The following is a 22844-nucleotide window of genomic DNA, read 5'->3' on the forward strand; positions in this document are numbered from 1 at the left end:
AAAAAGGGAAAGGACACAACTATTTATATCACTTTGCTGTCTTTATCTTCACTAAAACTAATTTGATTGATTATTTTTATCATGTTGGTTCTTCCTTAATCTTCATAATTCTCTTTGATCATTATTATTGAATAAGAATAAGGGTATATTTTCCTCTATTGAGATGTTCAGACTTCTTCCACCATCCCTACTCTTAAGGAGTGTTGAGCCATCCTCTGTATATAAATAGGAAAGTGCTATATAAAAAGAAAAGGAAAGAAATATATATATATATATATATATATATGATTACTAACATGATTTGTCAAATGAAGGATAGGGGGTCTCATCAAGAGCCAGCCTACCATGATCATAAGGAAGCAGTGAAGTGGCATTCCCACTATGGCCACCACACTAGGGATATGATCCAAGAGGCATATCAGAAAAATAAAAAAAGTCCTTGGAACAGGAGGTCTCATCACGAGCCGGCCTGCCCACCTTTCACTCCTTCCTGGTGAATGGCATTGTGATTCATCTAGTTACCAAGCCAGCACAATGGCCTCCATTCTGGCATCACAAAGCACTTTCCTAGGCATACATAAAGGATTATGGTTCCAAGGGTGAAAAAAGCAACTTTGTCAAGGTTATGAACACCTGTGGGCAACAAAGCTCTGCTGATGGTATTGAAGTCATACTTTTCATACATCAATAGTCATTATAAACCCTTTTCTTATATCTTTATCTTGATTTCAAATGAGATTATGTTATATAACCCTTTCGAACCTCTTACACATGAAATATTGTTTAAAAATCAATCATAATGGTTAAAGTGGATAATGACCGCATAAGCATTTTTACTTATGTCAGCTATCCTCTCCCCTATTTTTCACATCATTTCATAGCATTTCCATATCTATTCGCGATTTTCATCATAAGCCTCAATTTCAGTAATCCGTTGCTTTTTGTAATCATGTCATGGATATATACGTCGTTCCTTTCTTTTTACTGTACGACTGCCGTCCAGCACGCTGCTCCTCCATTTTCCAGTCAAGGACAACCTATCATATTTCAGGGGGGTGTGGGTGACCTCCAGAATACGTCGGCATACGTGTAAACTCCCTATTTGGAGGTACTATGACTCCATCAGAACTCGGAAATAGCAAGTTTAACGGTATTGACATTTCCCAATATGCATAGCTTCTTGTTCCATTGTCATTTCTGTGTTTTTTTTGCTCTACAAAAATTAATAGTGTGCTAAGCTTGAACAAAATGGGAGACAAATCAATATGCAGTGAACCGCAGGTGTTAATAATCTCTAACGCTGCACGCAAAATTCTAGTGAGAGCAGGATGGATTGCCTACCTTAACTGACTACAGTAGTCTCATGAAACGGTGGCCATCAAATTTCTATAGAATTTGCATGAAGATTGTTCCATGGTGAGAGGAAGGCAAATAACAGTAACAAATGTGGTAATTGTTGAAGTATCGGGACTACCAGCTGTTAGACCAATATGGACCCAGAAAAAGGTAAGACTTCAGGAGGCCATAGCTATCTTTCGGGACGAAGGACAGAACCTTACCATCAAAGGAAAAGGAGTCCTGCTTGCAACCCTGGGAGAACCTTGGGAAGAATTAGCCAGAATAGTGCAAAGCTACATCACATGCGATGGGAGAAAGGATGTGGTAAGACCACGCCATCTCAAATTATTAGTAGTACTAAGACAAAAATGTGCTGTAAATTTTCCTGCTTATTTAAATTTTTTATTGCATGATGCTGCTCGAAGCATAAGGAAATCTCTTCTTACAGAGATGGTAGTAAGTCATCATGGGTTAATTTGGCTAATAGTCAGTTATAGTATTGCTCAGCAACAGATTAGTTGGGAAGAATTTGTATTCTCAATAGACAGGGGTTTGGCCTTACCAGCCCCGAAAAGAAAAAGAATCACCAGCACATCAATTAAACTGCAGAAACGTAGACAGTCCACCAGATTGAGGAGAAGCAGGGGAATGTTGGGAAGTCTCCAAGACAATAGTAGCCAACCCTTAGAGATATATGGCTCAGAGGATGAGCAACCCCCACAACTCGAAGGAGGGGAAAACGTGGAAGAGGAATTGGAGGAAGAAACTGAGCACTCAGACAAGGAAGAAAGGGAAGAAACAAAACCTCTCGTAACCTCCAGTGCAAGTCCACTACAAAATTCACTCTAGGAAGATGAATTGGCCCAAATTCTGGCCAATATGGGTGAGTACATTCAACCTCAGAGCCCGCTCAACCTCAATATTGAGGCAGCACAATCACAGGAACACTCTGCTCACAGTAAGAGTGCATCCGAAGAGATGAATGATGAGGAAGAGGAAGAAGCACAATCACAAGAACACTCTGATCACAGTAAGAGTGCATTTGAGGAGATGAATGATGAGGAAGAAGTAGAAGCAGAAGCCACCCAGGAAATAGCAGATCAAACCAGGGCTACCTCCCCTGAGAAACCTAATCAGGATGACGAGAACACTGAAGAAGTGTTCCAGGCAGAAAATATGGAAACAAGCCAAGGTGAGGGCACAGTCCCTGAAGAACAAAACCCAGCTGAACAGCCAAGTCCACTCAAGGAAACAACTATTCCTCTCAAGAAAAATAAGAAGAAGACGAATGAAATCAAGAGGCTGCGAAAGGAACAACAAAGGCTACTAAATGTAGTAAAACAACTCAGACAACAAATAAGGGTCCTAAAAATGGGGAAAATCTCAAAAAGAACCCCAAGAACAAAGGATGCAGCCACCCAGACGAAACCCCATAAAATAAAGGCCAAGGGGACTCAAACCGAGCCCATATCCATTAGGGACAACAAGGAACAGCATGCGGCTGTTACAAACGCAGAGGCCCAAACAGAAGACACACCAGTCTGTAATAAGGACGTCCAGACAGAGGCATTGTCCTCCAGCGTCACGACCGACCGGACAGTTCATGACAAAGAAACACAGACTGAGGAAGCCAGATGTCGCAATAAGAAGATCCGGGTAGATCCTCAACCTAAAAGTGTTTTGACAGACAATGACCCTAGGGTAGTAAAACTCCAAAAGGATCTGGCACAGGCCCAACAGATTATAGAAAAGCTCACAGAAGAGACTGTTCCTCAAGAGAAATATCAAAAGTTACAGCAGCAAGTAAAGAACATCAATGCATCAGAGAGCGAGGCCTTCGATAGATGTCGGAGGGCAGAGGAAAAAGTTAAAAAGGTAACCAATAGACTAGACACAGTCATGAGTCAAATGGATACTCTTTGTTCTCTATATACAAATGTTCTAGCATGTAGGTCCCCTGCCAAAAATTATGCTTTGTTTTTATTAGAAAGATATTTGCAGTTGAAAATTAAGGTTGTTAAGGTAGGGAAGCCTATAGAATTAAAAATTGTTGATGATTTCATTAACTGCTGTAAACACTATGGAGTAAAAGTTCAGCGATTACTCTGTGAATTTTATTTGCATAACTTTATATTGGAGGAGGAAATGGAGAAGAATCCAAGCCCCTTTGTGGGTGATGTCCAGTTTCAAGCATTCATTTCATTTGCTGTTAACCAGTTAAAATGGCTCAAGGCCCATAACACCTTTCAGAGACAAGAAAATGGGTTAGACCTTTGGGTAAGGGGTGAACCAGAAAACCCATTACAACTGTGGGATAAGCATAGAAGCTTAATGAGAAAGAAGGGTGTGATCCAGACATTGGGACCCATTCATAAAGCAGTTGTCCAGCAAGGGGTAGAATACTTCCTATCCATCAAAGACCTTGCCATAGCAGTAGCTAAACTCTGATGGAAGACTTCCAATCGGAATGTTCAAGACAAAGAGCCATTCAATTATGAAAATTTTAAGTTAGTTGTTGGTCGCCTAGTTACCTATAGTAACCTCATCTTGAGAGAGGGCCCATATTGGCTAGGTTGTAGGTTTCGAAGTCCAATTATCTGGTATCCTGCAGCAGGGTATAAGGCCCTATATGAATTGCCTAAAGGGAAGACAGGGCGCATTTTTGAAGTTTTAGCTACACATCATGGTTTTAGACCACTTCATGAAAATCCCTCTCCAGCCTATTCCCTAACTGCCTTGCATGTAAATTACACGGTTTTCATGAGGGCATGAAAAAGGGTAAGCAGGGGGGTGTGTTGAGTGATGGAAAAGGTATGTATTTACCATTTATTTCTTTATCTTTTCCCTTGAATCATAACTCCTTTACATTCTAATATGGTAATATGTTAAAGAATTATGATAGAATTAAGGAGATTTGTGATTGATACAAAATAATTAATTATTATCTTTTTCTATACAGAAAGTGAAGGAAATAGAAAATCACTATTCGAGAGGAAAAGACAAAGCATAAGCAACTGTTGTCCCTTCGACAGGAAGCCGTATCCAGACAAGGAGATCAAGATCGGAGCGCATGGTCCAGGAAAAGGAAGAGAAAACACGGCCTCAGCGCAAGAAGACAAAACAATAAACTGGAGATCAGAGATATAGTGAATCCCTCAGGATCCTTTGATCTTGAGGGATTGCTGCTTCAAAGCTTATCTGTACTCTTGATACTTTCGCCTAGCCATTATAAAAAGGGACATCGCTTGTAGCCCAGGGGGAGAATATTATTATCAATTTGTAGAACTTACTGCTGTAATCTCAACTTTTATCATCGACTCTTTTTGAAGAGCGATAGCTGTAAACTTTGACATATATGATTAATATATAACTCAGTTGCTATTCCATTATCTGATCCTGGAGTAAACTTAGCAGTGCTTCACTGGTGGTTAAGGGTCTAGCCCTAGTGGATCCACTTGCTTCTTGTATCACTATTTTACAATTACAGTTGTGTGTGGTTTGATTTCCTTTGCATTTCCTTAACTCGCTTTATTCGTTAATCTTTTGTTTTTGAACATTTCACTGAATTGCTCTGTTATACCGAAATCATAATTGGATAGCAAGATTATTATTCATAACCTAAAATGTCATGTTGTTCATTCTGAAATAATATTGCATTGTCTAATTTGGATTCTGCTATTCATTTACAGTTGCGATTATTGTTCACTTAACTACAGTTTACTTACAACTGCAATTGTTGTTCATTTAACTATCGTTCAATTATACTGCGATTGCCATTCCTTTACACCTGTGGTTAATGTTCATTCTGCTAGGATAAGATTGCTGCTTCAATTTAGTTTACAGTCGTTGTGTGTTTCCATTTAATTAGCTTTACTGTTCCGTTATATTTCAGATTGTTGTTCAATTCATTTAGAGTAAGCTTTGCTGTTCAATTCATTTCTGTTAGATTAAGCTTTACTGTTCCGTTTTCCAATAGACTTAGTCGTTGTTCCTTTTCTGCAAGGATTTGCTTTCACCTTTTAATTGATAGTGCAACAAGTGTGTTTTAGTAAGCATTTCCAATTGAATTGCCATTTCCAATTATTTTCTCTAGTGTGGATTGAAAGGTCAATAATTGTAAAGAACATTGACTATCGCTGTCTAAGTTCTTAGATTGGAGATCTTGTTTATGATTGATTTCATTTATATCAGTTGACAGAGGAAAGAGTTATCACTACTACATCCTTGACTGATAAATTGTTGTAGTTTTCTGAATGAATGATTTAAGTTTCAAGAGCATTAAGGTTTCTTTTAATTACAAGTAGAGTCTTTTTCTAGCATCCGTTTACTCTTGTATTTAGCACTGTACTACAAACTAGAAAACATTACTCTTTAATCAAGTGACCGCCTCAGACTGAGTACACTCTTGAGATAAAAAATCGTACCTGGATTGATAATTAATGTAGGATAAATAGGGGTTAAAAAGACACCTTTTATCACTCAACACCATCCATGACCTTTCCTTCTCTGTTACACAGTCCCTTGGGAAATCCGGTCAATCCCTTATGCGCAGTCACTCATCTTCCAAGTTTCGGTGGCACCCCCATCCCGGGCAATCCATCCCTTGGCAAGGCTTCCTTGCATCGGAAGATACAAAAACCAAGGCATATACCTACCTGAAAACCATCATACCGGTCATAGCATGTTCATGGAAATTAATGGACACTATTGGGTACCAGTGTCCCACAATGGCCTTACTTCTGAAGTGCTTTACCAACATATTGTTGCATCTTCCAATTTCTTTCGCTGTTGCTGCTGATTCTTATAGTCCAATCACCTAATCTAAATTTTCGTGCTTCCTGTACCAAGCACATAGCTTCCATTATATTTAAAAACAAATTGAAATAAATCCATATCATACCTCATTAGTAACTCGTCAATAAGGTACACTTGCAATCTTGTTCACTTCTTGTCACAACAAGTCAAACTATCATATTTGACCAAATCAACGTGTATAAAATTATCACATTAGGTTAGATCAAAACATAACCATCAAAATCATAAATCACATGTAACCATCATAAACCAAAATCATAGATCACATGTAATCATCATAGACCAAAATCATAAATCACATTCATACTAAAACTGAAATAAAATATTAATGTTTATCTTTCATTCAATCCTTAGCTTCTACCTTTGTCTTTATTTTTTATGCACTTCGGATAGGTTGCCACACTAGACAATCACCCAGTTCCTTCTCCTCAACCATGTGCACATACGCATAGTGTGCATCACACACATACAACTACACGTGTCATACAACACCATGCAATACATGCATCTACACCAGTACCATATGTACCACCTATACATAGTACCATCTATACACTGCAACCACCTGCACAATGTGTGCACAACATCACATGTACATGACACCACCTGCACAACATGTGCATAACATCACATGTACATGTCACCACCTACACAACATGTACACAACGCCACATGTACACTGCACCATTATACAACATGTACACAATACCACATGTACACAGTACCACACACACAACATCTACACAATGCCACTTGTACACTGCACCATTGTACAGCATGTACACAACACCACATGTACGTAGTACCACACACACAACATGTACGCGACACCATATGTACACAGCTCCACATGCATGACATGTACGCAAGACCACCTACACACAACGCCACTTGTACAACATGTACACATCACCAAATGAAGACAACACCACTTGTACAATCATGCAAACAACACCATATATACATAGCGCCACATGTACAATATGCATGCAACATCACCTGTACATAGCACTACATATCCAACATATACATAGCATCATCTGTACACAACACCGCATATCCAACATGCACAGAGCACCATATGTACACAACAACACATATACATCATGCACATAATACAATATGTACATAGAATAATTTGTACACAACACTGCATATCCAAAATGTGCACAACACCATAGGCACACAGCACCACATATCCATCATGTACGTAGCACCATCCATATCTAGCACTAGAAATGCAATATTCACACAAAACTATTTGTACCATCCTGTACATAACATTTCACAAACAATATGTACACATGTTATGTATATATAACATCATAGATGCAAAATTTACAACATATACAACATATGCACAACAATAGTACCTCACATCCAAAATCACATTGTCTCTACCAAGAAACCTTGCTCCCAGTGTCTTATCTATGCTTGTCCCAACATGTCATAGACCACACTACTTTCATTTCACTCATGTATCCTTCCACATTATCTGTCATAACATAAACATAGGCATAATAAAAGTATACAATATCAACTCATGTCCACATGATACTTTCCTCATATATTTGTTAGGGCTACTCTTCCCACTTGATTCCCATAAGACCAGGAACCTTGTCATGCCATTCACATGTATAAGAAATCATCCCTCCATAAGAATAATCCCTGACAAACCTGTCAAATAGTGACATAGATACATGGATACATACATACATATATAAACGTTAGCATAAAAAAATCATGATCCTATGAGATAACGACATACATACATACATACATACATGTATACATATGTAAACATCAACATAATCATGATCATACAATAATTACCATATAACATAAGGTCTAGGTTAATAGAACTTGCTTATTTGTGCACAACATGCACAACATTGAGAACCATTGTTCCCAACTTAGTCAAATGATTTGACATCTTAGGTCCATTGAATTAACCTTTTCTAGTTACCTTTCTCATGTATGTTCTTCCGCCGTCCATTGACCACAATGGACAAACCAGTCCAACCGACTATCATAGTCTCATCTTCCGTGGTGCTTACTCATGCACAGATCTTCATCCATGTCTTACATCACCTGTCGTGTACCACACAGTTCTCCTCGAGCTCCATTAACTTTCCTCTTTCCCAAACAATTCCCAATACTCAAAACATAAAAGGAAAGAAAATAAACAAACAAGAAGAAAACCATGAAAACCAATAACAATACGACACCACAAACAAAGTGGCATAGCTATGAACCAGAAACATGCAAAATCGTAAATCAAGTGCAACAATCGCAAAACATCGAAAGAAAAATACTAACAGCATACACCATGACTCAATCCCCATGGCTCCCAAGGAAATCTCGACCTGAGCCTTCTTCAATATTTCATGGCAACCTCTCTTGCCATGCAACTCCTTACATCATACTTCCATAAACACATAACTGTTAATGCATAAATAAACATAAAAATACACTGGTTACCTCATTTTGTTGTGCCAAGCGCGTTGCTTGCAACTGAACACATCCATGCGTCTCTCAAGGGACTTCAATCCTTTGACAGATTCATATGTAACTAAAGACTAGATAATATACATGTCAAGTACATGTTTATGAGTATAGCATGTATCCACATAATGCTAGACAATATAAAGGTTAAGAAGACTTCTTGTAGGAAAAACACTCATTCATTTGGAATTAGGGTTTTCAAACATAGCTAAATGAATTTTTGTCCAACTCCTTCCTTTTACCTTCGTATTTTGCTGCAATTGAAGCTTACTATGCGTTGTCACATCACCCAAATGTTGGTGAAATAAACATATCAACTATTACCTTGTCAGGCTAATACCAACATGCTTCCTGCAACTACTCACACATGTCAACCACATGTTCCAAATATCAAGGCAATCATATCTATCAATTTGAAATCAACATTTAGCAATACTAACAATCATGTCATAATCCATAGTCAACTCATCATCATTAGACATAATTATACAACTATCACCTACTATACTCAAGTATATATCAACTGTCTCAACACATATGTGTTAGTACAATCATCTTAAAACAAGATCATTTCTTCATGCAATCCTATCGACTCATGCTCATATCATGTGATTAATCAAGCATTCAATCAACAGATTGATGACATATTCAAACATTCAAGCACACAGTAGATGACATAAGAAAGTTCATACCTTAATGTATTTAGGGGAGGCTATCTTGTCTGCACAATCAATCTAGGTTAGTAAGATACAACTTCACAACATATCAACTCAAACATAAATCATGATATCCATAACAGTAACTAACTAACATGTTAACATCATAAGGTCATAGGAATTTTATCGTTCATGCATAATAATCGTATATGTATGATCAATCTAGATTAGTACAACACCATATCATAAATATGTTGCCTCATACCTAAATATCGTAGCCATAATCATATGCATAGGTCAAACCAGGTTAACACAATACATATAACATCATGATCTTCAATTCAATGAACATAACCATCACGCATATGACCAATCCAAATTACAACATCAAGATCTCAATGAAATAACCCTAATCATCAAGTTAATATCATATAATAAAAATAAGCTATATATCCTACTCATCAACAACATATAACCTAATCATCAAGTTATCTAACATAAAACAACAATAACAATGCATACAACCATAAATTACCATCATTCTTGGCCATCTGACTCATGTGCATATGACTATTATAATCAACTATCATCTATCATGTACATAACCATAACATCAAAAGACAAGTATATAAACCTAATTTATATAAACCCAATGCATATAACAATCCTTAACTTACATACCTACATGCCAAACATACAATACATGTATGACGATATGCTCTTACCCCAAAGTCTAATGATGAAACCTCATTATGGTGATATGCATCTCCTGCTCTATCTCAACCAACATATTAACATCATAAAAACCAATAGCAACATGATGACTCAAATTACATACAATGACTTCACAAGGCATGTTTGACCTATTATTCATGCATAACTATAACCAAGACCATTCATGCATAACAACTGCATATAGACATATAACATATGAGTACGAAACCATATACACATTCTTATAGATAGAGTCTAGTCATCCATGCATGACCATATCAACTACACAAACCATCACCTCATGCATGACAACAACCATTACTCCATTGTACACATTTGTTACATGCAACCATCAACATGCATAAGCAATGCCTAATCAACTACACATACTCATAGACACATGTAGTCAAGCATAAGCAATAAATTCTTGTAACCAACCTACAAGGCTGATACATGTAATCAAACATACAAAAATGTGGCCTAACATACAAGAATGTAAGTAGGCAATATATAATCAACATGTAAGTGACGTATAACCATATGCAACCAGTCATATACTCTTGACGATGCATTCCACAAAATCAACATGAAGTTCCTCATGACAACCTTACTACAATCATGATCAACATTATGCAATGTAACAAGCACATGGAATGCAAGTGTAAGAGACACACATGCAACTAACATGCATGCATGACCAACACACACTTCCCATCCAGTCCGAGGGGTGAACCATGCTCTGACACCACCCTGTAACAGCCTCCTCCCACATCCACCCAAGTAACTAGTACAACTAAGGTAAACATGAGACGAGAGGCTACTATGATCAGAATCGACCTCCTATGTGACCTTAAGGAAGTAGAATTGATGGAACATCACACACAATCATCCAACATCATCAACAAAACCCTCAAGAGACAAGTCAACCACTTAGATAGCCTGACCCTGGGTCCCACTGCTGTTATGGACCTCTTAGAAGTTAGGCCATAGTCATTCTCATGCTATGGGAAAAGGAGCGACCAACAACCTAAAGTCGCTCTCATAGGCCTGCTTGCCAGTGACCAAAGACCCAAGTTATTAGTTATGTGGCAGCGACCCCGGGATTTAAGCCACTTTTTCAGGGCTAGAACCCAGGCCATAGCCCAAAATGGAATGATAGCTTAGAATCAGGAAACATACAAGGAAACAATGATGCAAAAGCAATAATCTAATCAAGACCTTAACCAGACCCTTACTAGCCATGAAAGGAATTTCTTCAAACATGTCATCAATATGTAACCTACAGGTGTAGACAACATAATTAAGTGTAGGGATCTCATACTTATCTGAGAATCGCTATGAATCATTGTTTCCTTATGGCATTTGTTGCATATCCATCTATTAGGTCATAGACACATTATTTATTCACATACAAGTAAAAACATGCTGAGAGTCATACATAGTTGTTGTCATAAAATGTACATATAACTAGGATAATAGGAAAAAAAATACAATAAACATATCAGCCATCAAAATCCATATTACACCAGTATATTTACACATGAAAATGAAGGGAATGAATTTCTCATTAATGAATGCAATGAACCAACTAGTGATGGGACTACCACATTCCACCCGACCATAGTTTGGCTGAGCCAAGTCTCTCTTTAGCCAATCACCCCCGTGTCATATTCCGTGCATGAATGTGGGACTCATAGAACATGTTATGCCCCTATACCAATAGGTGTCATATATCATGATTGACTTGGTTTAGCTTTGAAATATGTTCATACCTTTACTTGTTGCAAAGGTTTTCCACATTTGTAAAAAATCAAAAAATAAAAAAATTAAAAAATGTAAAGAGGGTATACCCTAGAAAAAATAAAAGGGTAAAAAGAATAAAGAAGAGGTCAAAAAATGAAAGAAAATGAACCCCAACAAAAATAAAAGACCAGGAAAGTGTGCAAGACCAAATGCCACTACTATTTTACTTTGTACAATAATGATTGTGTGCAACTTGTTACCTATGCCACAATCCATGGTAACCAAACAGTTTAAACTTGGTTATTTCATGTTTTCAATTTCATGTTTTAGAAATAGAGAATAAAGATCTGACCAAACAGTGTAAACTTGGCAGATAAGTAGATAGGTAGAGTGAAAAAGGAGCTCAACAGTTTAATCTGAGCCCTTGGATGTAATAAGTGTAGACTTAGATAGGCATCACTATGTAAAAGAAAAGAAAGTTTGATAAGGGTTTGCCAGTCTAAGTGCACCCTAATAAAGAAGTGAAAATGATGGTTGCAGAATAAATGTGTGGTGAATGTTAAGTTTAAATGTTTTAATCTTTTACTTTCATCACTAGGCAAAGTAGGTAGGGTAAGTAGATGATGGTTGCAGAGTAAATGTGTGGTGAATGTTAAGTTTAAATGTTTTAATCTTTTACTTTCATCACTAGGCAAAGGCATGTATCACATGGAAAGGCACATCAACATTCAAAGTCAAAATAATTAACTTCCCTACTCATTCCCCTAAAATCTTCACTAATTCCCTAAGTGCTAAAGGTAATTGCCAAAGTTAGAGGGGCTTAGAGCATTTCTCTGACTTTTGGAGGGACCTGAACCTCAGCCCAATAATTGGAAATGCCTAAAGTACTTTAGTCCCTTTCATCAACAGTAACCCCCATAAGATCACTCATTCCTTTGATAAAATTTTTCCTAAGAAAAATCCTATTTTACTTAGGGAAATTGAAATAAATCTTCATAAAAACCCTTTTATACACTTTAGCCTAAGTCAATATGTTATATGATGAAATACTTTCGGAAAACATTGGACTTAGCGCTTTTCCATTCATTTGGTCATATTAACCATTAATGTTTTATTATATAATTCCCAAATAAAAGAAAATTACCCACGCTTGTATTAATATGTTATGCTAAACCCCAAGTTATTACATATCCCGCCCCGATGGTTAAGTATAACAGTAAAACAAATAATAAATGGGATTAATTAACTAACCTGTAGTTGATTAAGAACCCGACCCTGCCACCATTTAATGAGGATTAATTTAGTCATCTAGACTAATTAATAACTCTCCCAACCAATCAAACCACCCCCAATATGATTAACTCCTTTAATTAATATCGGGCCCGCTCCTGTTATCCATCAGTCACGTCATTACCCCGATCACCGTCCGATCGGATCCTTTAGATCCGACGGCCTTCGCTCATATCGCGCAGGCCTTTTGGTCGACCTTTAGCATGCGATGTGAGCGGTTTCCTGAACAGTGTCGATGCTACGTGTTGAAAGACTTATGGAATCACATTTCTCCCCCCAAATACCACTTACCCTCCAAAAGAAGTGTGATGAAACCCACTTGTCGCCTCCCACTAACGAAAAAAAATCAAGTCGCCTCCCCGCTGACGCCACCTGTCCGTATCACGAAACCCGCCAAAAACTTTGACTTTGCATAAAAAACAAAGTTAAACTATTTTCCGTCCTTATTCTAAAAACTCATGCATGCAACCAGAACGTGAATTCGACCAGCTCGTACTCCAACCGTCAACTCCCCGAAAATTGCAGTCTGATGCTGCTCCAATCCACCATTTACACCCAGTGAACCAGAACTCCATTTCCAATCACTCCATAAACAGGTATTTACCAGTTTCCTTCCAGAAACCTTGTAAATACTTAATTTCCTCTGTGATTACGTTGAAAACCCCAAAATTCAGTGTAATTCAGTTGTGAAACTTAAAATTAAAGACTCCCAGGACCCTCTGTTTTCACCAACTTTACTAAAAAACCCCATTTCCATCTCTGAATCCACAAGAACCAGAAATGGAAACCCCCGTGGCCCTCAACGTAGTTCCAATTACCACTCCTCACTGGGATTTGGACTACCTTCCCTTAGCTGATAAGGACTTCCAAATCAAAGACCTCACATTTGATGATTCCCCCTTGAAACTGTATTGTAAATACCGGGACCTTTACCTCAATAATGTTGACAATATTGGTCTATGGGAATCAAATCTCCCAAAGTACCAGTTCCCTTCTGTGCACGTTTTCCCAGACATTGTCCATCAATGCCATGCCAATTACAACCCCAATCTCAGAGCTGTAATGTCCCATGACCAGCAAATTCTTTTTACCATTACAGCAGACTCCATCAATGAAATGTTGCAGTTGCAACCTAGTCAGAACCTTACCCCTCTATCTATTGCTGATTTACTTGACAAATATTCCAAACTATCCAGCTCAGAGATCACCAGAGTTTGCCAAATGTTCATGTTAAAGCAATACATTTCAGAAAACCCTCCACCCTACATGACAAGTGCTTTTACAAGCTTAGGGAGGGATATTATCACCATGATTGCCTGTATTTTTGGTTTCACAACCAATGAATATGTAGATGAAATGACCTTTGCTTATATGACTATCTTCACCTCTGACCAGCCTCCTGCTGCCAAGTATGATTATGCTGCATTCATAGCTGAGAAAATCCATGATCAGTTCATGAGATTGGAAAATGAAAGGGTGTTCAAGTATTCTATAGTCTTGTATCACCTCTTCCTGTATTACCAAACTGACAAATTCCCATTCTCTGTGAATAAGCTTGATACCAGAGGTAATCCCAGATCAGTCATTTTCTGGACTTCCATCTTCCACTACTCATATACTTGTCCCTATTCATACAATGAATTCATTGACCAGTTTGTCCACCCTGTGACCACCATGCTGACAGGAAATCCTCCTCCTAGGATTAGTGATGAGATCAAGAAAATTTTGCAACTATCAAAGCAATACAAGATAGGTGACTGGTACCTGTACCAGAATCACACTGAGATCTGAATCTATGGTTGTGAGCTCCCTCCTTTCAAGCTGCCTAAGTATGTCCCTATGAGATTGTTTGCCCTGGAATATTACAGGAAAATGTTAAACTCTGACCAAATTCATTTCACCAAGGCAAAGAAGAAAGCCCAATTAAGGATCAAAGACCACTTAGGCCCATTTGTATGCAACAATAGAGAAGTAGGGAAAAGAGCAGAAGAAATCATAGAAACAACAATGAAACTCAAGAAAAGATTTGCTTGGATTTATGACCCACAAGGTTTCATTTGTGATAGGAGAATGAAAGATAAGTTGTCACCCTATATCCATCACATAATACCTGAGATAGAATAGTATGAAAATATGGATGAATGGATGGAAGGAACTCTAGTTGAAATGGATAGTGATCAAGTTGAGGTAGAGAATGTGATGAAGGATTTAGATAAGAGACTTAACCTAGACTCTTTTGAACAGGTACCAGTTGAATCTACTCAAAGGCCAACACCAAAGCCTAGTGCCTCTACAACATATACTTCTCAAAGGCACACACAGGAAACTAGTGCTCCCACAACAGAACCATCACAGGAACAAAACCAGGGAACAAGTACTCTAGCATCAGGACAGCCACAAACATTAGAACAACCAGAGATGTCAGAATAGCCTGAAATATCTGAAGAACAAGCTCCACCACAACCTCATCCAGCTCAAGTTAATATGGGAAATCCCCCAGTTGTGCAGACTCCTCTGAATGAGGAAAAGAACTTGAAAAGAGACAGGGAAGTAGCTACCCCTGCCAGTGGGCCTCCAGACCAGCCTTGTGCTAAGAGGCACAGGCTAAATCCATATTCAGAGGAAGAATACAACGAAGAAACCACAGAAAGCACGAGAAAAGAAGGTGGAGACAGTCTACATACATTCCCGATAGGTGGGACACCTTCCAGCTCACAAAGACAAGAGCTTGAAAGACAACAGAGTGTAGAAGTTTCATCTTTTAGATCTTCATCTGAGAAGATCATAGACATAAAAGGAAAGTTCAAGGAGATAAAGACCAAGAATGAGCAGCTGAAGGCCCAAGCCTATGCTCAATACTTGAAGATGGCCCCTACAAATCAAACCAGATTGATGTCAGCTTTTGACATCAAGGAAGGCAAAATGCAAATGAGCTTTCTAAAGCCCACAGTGTTACAACCCAAGTCCTTGGCAGATTACCTCAAAACTGACTTTGAAGTCATGGCTAAAGACATCCACCCCATAGACCAGATAGAACTGCACAAACAAACAGGGGAGATGGTTTATTCTACACTGACTAGCAAGGCAATGATGGCACATAGGTTGCAAAATTCACTGAGCAACACTACTGCCCAATTGCAACTAGAAAAGGCCTCCTCACAGGCAAAGGACAACAAGATCAAATCATTGGAGGAGTTAATTATTGAGTTGGGCCATGACCCAAAGGATGTCAAGGCAGCAGAGAGCCTAATAAAGAAAAAGAATGAAGATATAGCTACACTGAGAAAGCAGTTGAAATTGCCACCATTCATTCACCCTTAGACTACTGAAGTGATTGAGAAGAAAAATGAAGAAGAGCTTATGGACTTGGTCCTTAAGCTAAATGAGCAACTAAAAGAGACAGAGTAGGAACTGGAGAAAACACTACAGTCAAGGCAGAGTGAGTCGACCACACAGCCTCAAACTACAGTACCAGTGGTTTCAACAGTAGTCCCTTCCACATTGGCATCAGCTTTAGCACCAAATATTCCTTTGGCAACAGCTACACCCATAGAAGCAATAGGTACATCACAGACAGGTGCACCAACACAGAGTACAGAGGACTTGATTAAGTCCATGGAGGAGATGAAACTCCAAGTCACAGAACTGCAGAAAGTGAAAGAGAAATTCACTACTTTGGAGCAAAAATATGATGTATCAAAAATCAATTTTGCAGAAGAGATGAGGAAAAACAAAGGCTTGACCCAACAGATTAAAGCACTGGAGAAAGACCTTACATTTGAAAAGCCTTTGATAGACATTAGGAAGATATTGTGGACCAATATCATTGATTCCATCAATGATATTTGGTCATCCATTCAAATTATTTTTGAACAAATTGATTTGGTTAAACCTACTCTTGAAGAAGTTCAAAGGACCAGAGAAGAATTGGGCAGAAAGCCTGAAGAAGCAATCTAGTTAATCAATTTTCTAAACAGTAGAAACAGGCAACAGTTGGAACAATTAGAAATAGAGGATAGGACTGCTACCATCCTCGAAATAAAGAAAGTATTGACCAAGAGAAATCTGATGCAAGGTCTGGAACGAAGATGTCAAAGTATGCAGGAAGACATAGATGAGTTCATGAGGAAGTTTGACATCTTACAAAGTAAAGGACTCCCAAGTCCTTTAGTCATCAATGATAAGCTTATGGTTCAGATTGATTACATCAACAAATTACATCAGCAAGCTAACAGTCAAGCCAGTTCATCTGTAGTCAAAGCATTGCCCACAGGGAAAGTTCTCTATGATGGCTTGGAGAACCTTTTTTACATTGAACATGAAGTGAAACACCTATTCCCAGTGCAACCCAATTTTGTGAAATATACTGAAGCAGATGAAATCTACAGGAAGCTGACAAGGACAAGAATACCAAAAGATGATTGGTGGACCAACATGACTGACATCCTATAAATTACCATGACTAGAGTGAGGTAAAAAGAAAAACTTACCACAGTAAAGTCTGGTGAAAAGGGTGAACAATGGTGAACAGGTAAAGAGTATCAGATACAGGTGAAAGAGTATCAGTGAAAAGATAAAATCAGATGTCCAGCACAGAGTTACTAGCACGATAGCAAGATGCACATTCATAGGACCTACCTCTAACTCCAACAAAAACAGGGACAAAAACAATCAGTTCACATTCTGTTTCTACATTCGAGACCATCTGTCTCTATATTCATGTAAAAGATATTTAGTTTTCCTAGAATATATCTCTCTTAGTTAGGAGATATTTTGATGTAAAAATTTGTATAAATACTTCCTCATTCGAAGTATTGAGGGTGGATTCTTAGACATTTCTATAGACAATTTACTTTTGGAATTGAAGTGCTGTTGAACAACTTTTTGTGTGGCTGGCTGGAACAAAGTAATAAAGCAAAGGACTTTTACAGGATACCTGTGTCAAACGAGAAACAAATAAGTATTCTATATCTTATGTTTTTACAGTTTTTTGGTTTAATAAATATTCATATGTGTTTCATATCTGAATGATAAATGAAAAATTATATTTCAGAAAGAGCTTTACTGCATTCTGTCTTTAAAATCGTTTATTTTCTTAATGTTTTCTTCCAAGCTATTATAGGTAGGGAATTCTTAACTACTCCCTGCTTTCATAGTTTATCATTGTGACCATTTAACAAAGAATACTTAATTGCTTTTTGTTAATGAGCACCCACTTTCCCTCATCTTGGACTTTGTTGAAGGATTCTTAATTTCCCTTCCTCCCTGTTCAAGACCATTTCACCCATTTTAAGCTATCATTTGTCTTTTGTTTAGCTATCTTGCCCTATGAGTTTCTCCTTTGTTAAATCAACCTAATCCAGTTAAGCCATCATTTAGTTGACTCCATAGCCCAGTGGCCTGAAATATCTTGTTCTACCCATCTGCTCTCAAATTCCACCACCAAACAAAATCAAAACCCCCCAAGCTTTCATAACTAGCCTAATATCCCATAAACAAAGCTAAATCATAAAGAGAGAGCCCTCTCTGAGTACAAATTGACTAGATTCTGTACTTAAAAGATTGGTTTGTGGTTACCTCGAACCCCTTTCCTTCTTCTAACAACTTCAAGGAAAATCTGAGTGATAACAGAACACATCAAAAACACCAATCAATGTGGATGCCACCAGAGTTCTCTGCCTACATCTTGAGGAATTTGAGTGCCTCCTAGTCTCTCAAGCTTTGTTGTGCATCCACGGTCTGATCCAAGAATCACTAGGCCCTGCACTGAGACATACCCTATAGGATTTACCGTGCATTCCATCTCAGAACCACTAGGCCCAATGAAGAGAAAATCCACCTTTTGGCTTTACCCTATATCCCTCCATTCACAGGTAAGGATTTCTAGGCCCACCGAAGCACACAATCTGGCTTTATCGTAACCCATAGTATGGTTCAGGGGTTACTAGGCTAGTGGCTTTGTGATCATCGGTCTGTTTCAAGGAGCACTACACCATGTGTTTTTCAATTCGGAAATCCACCGCACTCAACTTCAAATCCAATCCAACAATCCCACATAAACCGAACGAGAGAACCCATATCACCAAAGCTATTAAGAAATGGCAAGGCTAGGCTGAAAATACTGTCACACCTAGAAAAACCCATGCGATGGTAGAAAAGAAACACATGTAGTCCCATGCATGCCAAATATAGCAAGGAAAATACACATGCAAGTTGATACCTGCAATGAAGCCTATTGTAGCTGCATTCACCAAGGAACATTCACCATGAACACTAGTCAGGAAGATGATGGAAGGCAAGAAGGAAATCCAGAACCCATCAACGAAGCTGAAAATAAGAATGATGACATAAAGGCCAAAGAAGACCTAGAAGAAGAAAAAATCAAAGAAGACTTTGAAAACTATCTCCTGACTAAACTTATAGCTATCATGGAAGAGATAAATAGTTTGAAAAAGGAAAATGAGGAACTCAAGAAGAAAGCGCAAGATGGTGACCAGGACAAGACAAGTAAGGAAGTTGACCTTTTCAAGCATCAAGAAAAAGATGAGGAGCTCACCAAAATAAAGGAGGAATTTCATCAAAACAAAAGAAAGCATCATGAATAAGTCATATCCATGACAAATCAATTGGATAAGGCAAAGAAAAGGGAAGAAACTTTGTCAAGCCACCTTGAACAAAGACTCAATAACTTGAACAAACTTGAAGCAGATATTGGTCAATACAAGGAAGAGGTCTCCTCCCTTCGATCTCAACTAGAAGAAGCTAGGAAACAAGCACAAGGGGCTGAGAAGGTGATGAAAGGTTTGGCATTCATAGAAGGACAAGTTGGTGAAAAAGAAAAGGAGAGCAACACTATGATGTGCCAACTAGAAGAAAAGAATGATGACATCACCAAGTTAAGATCATAAATCACTTCTCTTAAGGCCAAATCATGTGAAGAAACCAAGATGAAGGAAGAAATGGAGATAATTCTATCAAAGAAGGATGAAGAATGCAAGGAAATGAAGGAAGAAATTGTCTTTCTTAAAAAGGAAGTTGACTTGCTGAATAAGAACTTGAAAAGTTTTGAAACCTTAGATGACATCCTAAGTCATCAAAGGTCTCTTGATAAATCAGGTCTTGGATATGCAGGTGAATGCTCAAGCAAGAATGATAATGCTTCAAACATCAAGGATGTGAGGAAGCCTGGAAGAAATGTTCATGCTCCCAGTTCCATTAAAGGCAAGGATAAGAATCAAGAAAACATTAGAAGAAATCCTACTCCAAGAAGACTGGTAGATGGTGTCAAGAATTCCAAGGCAAAGAGACTTCAGAAGTACATCAAGGAAATCTTCATCTCCCAGGTACCAAAGTATATTTCTTGGTTATTTCTATTCTTGTACAAACTTTGGGCACATGGAAAAATATTGTAGGGCATATCACAAAGACAAATATAATGGTCCTCATCAATCTCCTAGAAGCAATTTTGCAAAAAGAAGTCATGATTACTCATTCATAAACAAGATGGAGTGCTTCAATTGCCATAACATTGGACATATGGCATGTGATTGTAACTTGACTTGGGTCCCTACACAAGCTAGAACCATGATAACCAAGCCAAAAAAGAAAGTTACACAAATATGGAGAAAGAAGCAAATTGGATCTGAAAGTCTCTTGAACACTCTAGCCAACAACTGTTATGAAACCAGCTCACAAAAATATAGAAAAGAGAGATAAATGCCTTAGAATTCAGCCTCTTCGAGGGGGAAACCTCCTTTGCGTTACACAAATGAATAATTCTTGGATGATACAAATGACAAGACCTCATTTCCATATATAGGAGTCTAAGGGGTCATAATATAATGAGAGCCGAGCTAACAATAATAATGTAAGGGCACAATAATAACAATAATGGACTTCTATGGGGCACAATAATAACAATATGGGGACTACATGGTCACAACAATATAATAAGGGGGTTGTAATAATAACAATAAGGGGTTACACTAGTAGTATAGGGACCTAACACGCCCCTCTCCTTAAAAGAGTGTTGTGCTTAACGCTTGAGTAGTTCTTGATGCTGTATAAAATTCTTTTCCTCCCATGTGGAATCTTCAGTAGGTAAGTTCTTCTGCTTGATGAGATACGTGAAATTGATCGATTTCGTAGCTGTCAGGTTCTTGTTTTTGTGACTACTCTAGGTTCCAATATGATTTTTCTTTCCTCGTCAAGTTCTCGAAATATTGTTTGTATTGGAATCTTCTGCAACTTTTGAATGAGTGGCCACACTTTTTCGTCCTTCTTCCCTTCATTCCTTGCTTCATTTATCCAATCTGGTTGGATAATAGAAATAGCACAAAACAATGCTTCCACATCTTCATCCTTTCTTGAGAGTGCATCTACAACAACATTTTGCTTCCCTTTTTTGTAGATGATTTCAAAGTCATAACCCAACATATTTCTGACCCATTTTGTCTTTTCTTCTAAAGATAATCCTTGTTCTAAAAATTATTTAAGACTATCATGATCCATTTTTACCTTGAAGTGTCTTCCAATTAGGTAAGGTCGCCATTTCTTAAGTGCATGTAGTATTGCCAAGATTTCCTTCTCATAAATAGATTGCTTGAGATGTAGCCGTAAAAATACCCAATCGCCTACATCAAAACTTCTTTCACTGCGATGTTGATCTGCTTGTTGTTTCATTCGATTCCACACCAAAGTGGCATTATCCTTTAAAAGTTGGAGAACTTGTTGTTGATGCTCGATGTGATCTTTCATTGATTGAATATTTTTATTCTTGATATGTCCTTCTATCTTGAGAGTTTGAGGAGTGGCAATTTCTTCCAATGCATTACAAGATATGGTCGGATTCATTTCTTATTTCTCGATGTGATCTTTCACTTCTTCAACCTTTTTCTTCCTGACATGTCCTTCTATCTTGAGAGTTTGAGGAGTGGTAATTCTTACCAATGCTTTACAAGATATGGTCGGATTCATTCATTCTTTCTCTGGGGTTGGTTCCTGGTGTATATCCTCTTCTCTTGATGTTTCTTGATCCTTTTCTTCCTCCTCTTCATAATCTATGTAAAATAATTTCTTCTCAGCACACTTATGACCTTTAGTGTATTTGTTGTCACAATTGTAACAAATCCCTTTTTCTATTTTTTCTTCCAATTGTTGTGGTGTAAAACTTGTAGGTTGTGGAAGGCTAGGAGAAAAAACACTTCCATAATTATAGTCATGATTGGTGGGATTCCTTGTTTCCATAATTTCGCTTTCAATTTTTATTGCCAACCTAAATGCCTTCTCCAATGAATCAGGTTCCCAAAGATGAACCTCATGTTGAATATTATCCTTTAAAGTCCCTATGAAGACATCAATCCTTTGCTTCTCTAGAATATCATTTACCCTTATATTCAGTTTTTTAAAGTCCTCAATGTGCTCTTCCATTGAACCCTTTTGTTTGAGATTTATCAATTGGATAAAGAAGGTGTTTCTCTTTGTATCCTCATAATAAGCTATAATTTCCTCCGTGAAAATTGACCACGTGACAAGTGATTTACGAGAACAAAGCCCTTTATACCATAAAAATTGATTCATTTCTAAATATAAAGATGCCATACGTACCTTTTGTAACAATTTCACCTCATGTAGATCAAAATATTGCTCCATCTGTAGTATCCAATTGCCCTCTAAGTCCTCTATCTAACCCCGCAAGTCTGATCAATATTGGATTCTCCAAGGAAGAGTTATGCCAAATCTCCCACTGTGACCTGATTATAAACTAGTTTAGTAGAGCGAACT

This window comes from Pinus tabuliformis, chromosome 4_2 (genome assembly GCF_031772625.1).
Source record: "Pinus tabuliformis cultivar Carrire ecotype Pingquan chromosome 4_2, CPIR1, whole genome shotgun sequence".
Taxonomy (NCBI): Eukaryota; Viridiplantae; Streptophyta; class Pinopsida; order Pinales; family Pinaceae; genus Pinus; species Pinus tabuliformis.